At 40.5% G+C, this 5,799-nt stretch overlaps 1 non-coding gene across 1 annotated transcript; it reads left to right on the top strand.

Annotated features, from left to right (window-relative positions):
- Window positions 1-2,823: 2,823 nt before the first annotated feature.
- LOC112700260 (small nucleolar RNA R71) lies at window positions 2,824-2,931 on the top strand. The gene has a single exon (XR_003153171.1). It is a non-coding gene; the product is annotated as a small nucleolar RNA R71 (small nucleolar RNA).
- Window positions 2,932-5,799: the final 2,868 nt, after the last annotated feature.

Below are 5,799 nucleotides of genomic sequence, written 5' to 3' on the forward strand. Positions count from 1 at the left end.
GCCTTCTTGAAGGTCATGGTGCCTATGGTACAAGGTATTGAAAACTTCCCAGGATCCTGTCTCTTTTGAGGTAATTTCTGCCTAGACAAGTCATCCAGTTCTTTGGTAAGCAAAGGGGGTTCATCCTCCCAAGTCTCATTTCCAAATAATTTGTCATTTAGCTTCATGATTGCTCCAAGGTATTTAGCAACTTGCTCTTTAGTGACATACTCATCCTCTTCAGAGGAAGAATACTCATCAGAGCTCATGAATGGCAGAAGTAAGTCCAATGGAATCTCTATGGTCTCATTTTGAGCCTCAGATTCCCATGGTTCCTCATTGGGGAACTCATTGGAGGCCAGTGGACGTTTATTGAGGTCTTCTTCAGTGGCGTTCACTGCCTCTTCCTCCTCTCCAAATTCGGCCATGTTGATGGCTTTGCACTCTCCATTTGGATTTTCTTTTCTGTATTGCTTGGAAGAGTACTAGGAGGGAGTTCAGTGATTTTCTTGCTCAGCTGACTGATGAGCGGATAATTTGTACGCTTTTTGGCATTGTTTTTAGTATGTTTTTAGTATGATCTAGTTAGTTTTTAGTATATTTTTATTAGTTTTTAGTTAAAATTCACTTTTCTGGACTTTACTATGAGTTTGTGAGTTTTACTGTGATTTCAGGTATTTTCTGGCTGAAATTGAGGGACCTGAGCAAAAATCTGATCCAGAGACTAAAAAGGACTGCAGATGCTGTTGGATTCTGACCTCCCTGCACTCGAAGTGGATTTTCTGGAGCTACAGAAACCCAATTGGCGCGCTCTCAACGGCGTTGGAAAGTAAATATCCTGGGCATTCCAGCAATATATGATAGTTTATACTTTGCTCAAGATTTGATGGCCCAAACTGGCGTTCAAAGTCACCCTCAGAATTCCCAGTGTTAAACGCCGGAACTGGCACAAGGATGGGAGTTAAACGCCCAAACTGGCATCAAAGCTGGCGTTTAACTCCAAGAAGAGTCTCTATACAAAAATGCTTGAATGCTCAGCCCAAGCACACACCAAGTGGGCCCGGAAGTGGATTTTTATGTCATTTACTCATCTATGTAAACCCTAGGCTACTAGTTCTCTATATATAGGACCTTTTGCTATTGTATTTTCATCTTTTGATCTTTCGAATCTTTTGATCTTTAGATCTCTTGATCACGTTGGGAGGCTGGCCTATCGGCCATGCCTAGACCTTGTTCTTATGTATTTTCAATGGTGGAGTTTCTACACACCATAGATTAAGGTGCGGAGCTCTGCTGTACCTCGAGTATTAATGCAATTACTATTGTTCTTCTATTCAATTCCGCTTGTTCTTATTCCAAGATATCACTTGTTCTTCAACTTGATGAATGTGATGATCCGTGACACTCATCATCATTCTCACCTATGAACGTGTGCCTGACAACCACCTCCGTTCTACCTTAGATTGGGTGGATATCTCTTGGATTCTTTAACCGGAATTTTCGTGGTATAAGCTAGAACTGATGGCGGCATTCAAGAGAATCCAGAAGGTCTAAACCTTGTCTGTGGTATTCTGAGTAGGATTCAATGATTGAATGACCGTGACGAGCTTCAAACTCCTGAGGGTTGGGGTTAGTGACAGACGCAAAAGAATCACTGGATTCTATTCCGACCTGATTGAGAACCGACAGATGGATAGCCGTGCCGTGACAGGGTGCGTTGAACATTTCCACTGAGAGGATGGGAGGTAGCCACTGACAATGGTGAAACCCTTGCATACAGCTTGCCATGGAAAGGAGTAAGAAAGATTGGATGAAGGCAGTAGGAAAGCAGAGAGACGGAAGGGATCAAGCATCTTCATACGCTTATCTGAAATTCCCACCAATGAATTACATAAGTATCTCTATCTTTATCTTTATGTTTTATTCATCATTCATATCCATTTGAGTTTGCCTGACTAAGATTTACATGGTGACCATAGCTTGCTTCATACCAACAATCTCTGTGGGATCGACCCTTACTCGCATAAGGTTTATTACTTGGACGACCCAGTACACTTGCTGGTTAGTTGTGCGAAGTTGTGTTTATGCCATGGTATTGAACACCAAGTTTTTGGGTTCATCACCGGGGATTATTTGATTTGTGAAAAGTATTGATCACAATTTTGTGCACCACTGACCCACTTGTCCCTCCAAGTTTCTAATGGAGGACCTTGTTTCAGTCATGAAACTTTGAGTGGTTTTGATTAGATCAGAGACCATGGTTGCTAAGTCAGAGTGGTTTTGCTTAGAACTCTCTGTCTGTTGCTGAGAAGATGATGGAAAAGGCTTGCTATTGCTAAACCTGTTTCTTCCACCATTATTGTTGTTGAAACCTTGTTAAGGTCTCTGTTGATCCTTCCATGAGAAATTTGGATGATTTCTCCATGAAGGATTATAGGTGTTTCCATAGGGTTCTCCCATGTAATTCACCTCTTCCATTGAAGGGTTCTCAGGATCATAAGCTTCTTCTTCAGATGAAGCCTCCTTAGTACTACCTGGTGCATTTTGCATTCCAGACAGACTTTGAGAAATCATATTGACTTGCTGAGTCAATATCTTGTTCTGAGCCAATATGGCGTTCAGAGTGTCAATCTCAAGAACTCCTTTCTTCTGATTTGTCCCATTGTTCACAGGATTTCTTTCAGAAGTGTACATGAATTGGTTATTTGCAATCATTTCACTTAGTTCTTGAGCTTCTGTAGGCGTCTTCTTCAGATGAAGAGATCCTCCAGCAGAGCTATCCAAAGACATCTTGGATAGTTCAGACAGACCATCATAGAAAATGCCTATGATGCTCCATTCAGAAAGCATATCAGAGGGACACTTTCTGATTAATTGTTTGTATCTTTCCCAAGCTTCATAGAGGGATTCTCCTTCCTTCTGTCTGAAGGTTTGGACTTCCACTCTAAGCTTACTCAATTTTTTAGGTGGAAAGAACTTTGCCAAGAAGGCATTGACTAGCTTTTCCCAAGAGTTCAGGCTTTCTTTAGGTTGTGAGTCCAACCATGTCCTAGCTCTGTCTCTTACAACAAAAGGGAATAGCATAAGTCTGTAGACCTCAGGGTCAACCCCATTAGTCTTGACAGTGTCACAGATTTGCAAGAACTCAGCTAAAAACTGATGAGGATCTTCCAATAGAAGTCCATTGAACTTGCAATTCTGTTGCATTAGAGAAACTAATTGAGGCTTAAGCTCAAAGTTGTTTGCTCCAATGGCAGGGATAGAGATGCTTTTCCCATAGAAGTCGGGAGTAGGTGTAGTAAAGTCACCCAGCACCTTCCTTGCATTGTTGGCATTGTTGTTGTTTTCGGCTGCCATGGGTTCTTGATGTGTGGAAAACGATCCAACACAAAACTCACCGGCAAGTGTACCGGGTCGCATCAAGTAATAAAAACTCACGGGAGTGAGGTCGATCCCACAGGGATTGAAGGATTGAGCAATTTTAGTTTAGTGGTTGATTTAGTCAAGCGAATCAAATATTGGTTGAGTGGTTTATCTTGAACAGAAATTAAATTGCTTGGAATGTAAAGGGAGAGGGGAGAATTGCAGTAAATTAAAAGACATGAAAGTAAAAGTGCTGAATCTTAAAGAACAAGAAATTAAATGACTGAAACTTAAAGTGCAAGAAATGTAAATTGCAGTAACTTAAATTGCAAGAAATGTAAATTACTTGAATGGAAAAGGGAATTGAGGATTGGGAATTCAGAATTTCAACAAAGGCAAGTAAATTGCAACAATTGAATTAGAAACAACTAGAATTCAAACAGAAATTGAAATTAAACTGCAGCGGAGGTTCACAGAAGAACCAAAAAGAAAATGAGATCTCAAGGCTTTAGAGACTAGATAGCAGAGTCTAGATCTCAATTCCCTTCCCAGATCCAAGTTCACAAAGCAATTAACAAGAAATTGAAGAAGAAGCAGTAAATGAAATGTAATTCAACTTAATTATGCAGAAGAGGAATTAAAGAGATTTTGAATGGAGATTGAGACAGAATTTCCTCAATTCTTCACACCCAAAACTCAAACAAGAAAAATAAAACTGCCCAAGCAAGAACGAGGAAGAAGAGAGATCAATTCTCCTCCCCAATTCTCTGAAGTCTCAGTGAGGTCCCCAAGAGAAAGTTAAAGAGCTCAAAGTAAAGGTTCAAAGGAAAATTCAAAGTTCAAAAGTAAAGGAAAAGGTAAAAGGTCAAGGAAAAGGTGAAAAGTCCTAATTACATCAAACTATCTCCTATTTATACACTTTCTATTCTTGGATCTTGGGATTTGGATGGGCTTTTGATTTGGTGAAGAAATGAATTTTATTGGATTTTTAATCCAATTTTAGTCCATGAAGAATTAGCTTCCAGGAGGCTGCCCTGCCCTTGTGGAGGGCTGGGCAGAAAATTGATGCGTGCAGCCTTGGTGCGAGCGTGGTGCGTTGGTGTGTGCTGCAGGATGCTACCCTGCCCTCACGGAGGGCAGGGCAGAAATTTCTGGTGCGCCATTTTGGTGCCTATGCGTGCTGCTGGTGCTGCCGAATGATGCCCTGGTGCGCCAGGTTGGTGCACTGGCCGTGCCACAACAAAATTCTGCCCTGCCCTCACGGAGGGCAGGGCAGCGTTTCCAAATTGAAGTCCCGTGTTCGAGATTTGGCCGTTGCACACGCTACTATTTTTCCTTGGCTTTCTTGGCACCATAATGAGGCCTAGTTCCTTGCTTTCTCCTTGTGCCGTGTTCGACTCTTGTGGCAAGCATTGGTAGGCTTTTTCCTTTGATTTATTTTCCATGAAGGCCCGATACTGCCCTTGTGGAGGGCAGGGCAAGGTTTTGCTCATCTTTGATCCAAGGCATAATTTTGTGCTTTACCCTTGTCGTGGGCAGGGCAGAGTTGCCTCATCAAGCCTTGTTCCCTTATGTTGCCCTCCTAGAGGGCAGTGTGCCCTTGTGGAGGGCAATACTTGCATTCCTCCTTTATGTGCCACGCCTTTTTCTCCTTTGGCCACACTTTCTTAGGCCACGCTTTCTCTTTTCTCCTTTTCTTCACCTACAACCAACCAAAATAACCACTCAAAGTATCACTAAATTCACAAGGCTTATAAATCAATTAAAAATCAATTAAATTCAGCTTAAACCTTATGAGTTAACATTAATTTCATGGTGGTTGTTTGATTTAAAGAAGTTGTGCATTTTCATTCCAAATCACTTACTTAGGATGCAAGAAAGTGCATAAAGACTAATAAAACAAGTGAAATTAGCTTGAAAAATGGGTATATGATGACTTGTCATCAGTTCTTCTTCTTTGAAGATTTCTGTTAGGTCCTCTACAGAGAATTGTGCCTTAGCTTCTCTTAGCTTTCGCTTAAAGGTCTTTTCAGGTTCAGGATCAGCCTCAACAAGAATGCTTTTGTCTTTGCTCCTGCTCATATGAAAGAGAGGAGAACAAGAAAATATGGAATCCTCTATGTCACAGTATAGAGATTCCTTGAGGTGTCAGAGAAAAAGAAAAATAGAAGGCAGAAGCAGAGAATTCGAACTTATCAAGAAAGATGGAATTCGAATTGTGTATTAAGGGATAGTGTTAGTCCATAAATAGAAGGATGTGAGAAAATATTAAAAAGGTTTTAAAAAACATTTTGAAAAACTTTAATTGATTTTCGAAAACCATGATCGAGAAAGAAGTAAAGTGATTTTTGAAAAAGATTTTGAAATTAGAAATCAAAAAGATTTGATTGAAAACTATTTTTAAAAAAAATGTGGTTAAGAAGATATGGTTGGTTTTAAAAAGATGTGATTGAGAAG

The sequence above is a fragment of the Arachis hypogaea genome, chromosome 6, assembly GCF_003086295.3.
Source record: "Arachis hypogaea cultivar Tifrunner chromosome 6, arahy.Tifrunner.gnm2.J5K5, whole genome shotgun sequence".
Lineage (NCBI taxonomy): Eukaryota > Viridiplantae > Streptophyta > Magnoliopsida > Fabales > Fabaceae > Arachis > Arachis hypogaea.